Source organism: Bison bison, unplaced genomic scaffold (assembly GCF_000754665.1).
Source record: "Bison bison bison isolate TAMUID 2011002044 unplaced genomic scaffold, Bison_UMD1.0 scf7180017864365, whole genome shotgun sequence".
Lineage (NCBI taxonomy): Eukaryota > Metazoa > Chordata > Mammalia > Artiodactyla > Bovidae > Bison > Bison bison.
The window spans coordinates 624,588-625,326 of record NW_011494937.1 but is presented as its reverse complement, the minus strand read 5'-3'; positions in this window follow the sequence as shown (position 1 = coordinate 625,326).

Sequence of the window (739 nt, the reverse complement as noted above, 5' to 3'; positions counted from 1 at the left end):
CATCTTCTGTTTTTTTTTTTTTTTTTTTTAGGCTCTTACATATATAATGAAAATCCCTAGATTAAAGCATATTGTCTTGAAATTGTTGGCTATCAATATACAAATTAGAGTACTTACTTATATAGGTCAATCAATAAGTGTTCCAAACCAAACTTTAAATGATGTTAGATTCTTACTTAGTAAATCTTAATGCTTCATTGCTAATCACTAAGCTCTTTTAGAAAGGAGAGTCCACTCTTAGTAAACTTCCCTCCCTGCTCTACCTTGGGGGAGAGCCACCCTGTCATGCCACCCCATTAGCCACAAATGTGCTGAACAATTCCATGCAAGTGCTATTTACATACAGAGAAATATGGATGGTGCCCCTTAAGTTAGACAATGCAGCAGCTCTACCATGATAAGTTATTAAGCATTTATTTTTGCAACACATTTGGCTAGGTCCATAAGATATAAGATAAGTAAAATTTACATGGCTCAGTTTCATTGTGATAATTAAATGCTAATGGTGGGATGAGATGTTACTCAAGTCATTTAACAAAGAATGCAAAGTCATAAGCATTACAGTGTGAAGGAGAGGGTTAAGGTTTAGAACTGTGCTATCCAATATGATAGCCACTAACTAAGCACAAGCTGTAATCAAGATTGCTGGGAGAAATATGAATAACCTCAGATATGCCGATGACACCACCCTTATGGCAGAAAACAAAGAGGAACTAAAGTGCCCCTCTTGATGAAAGTA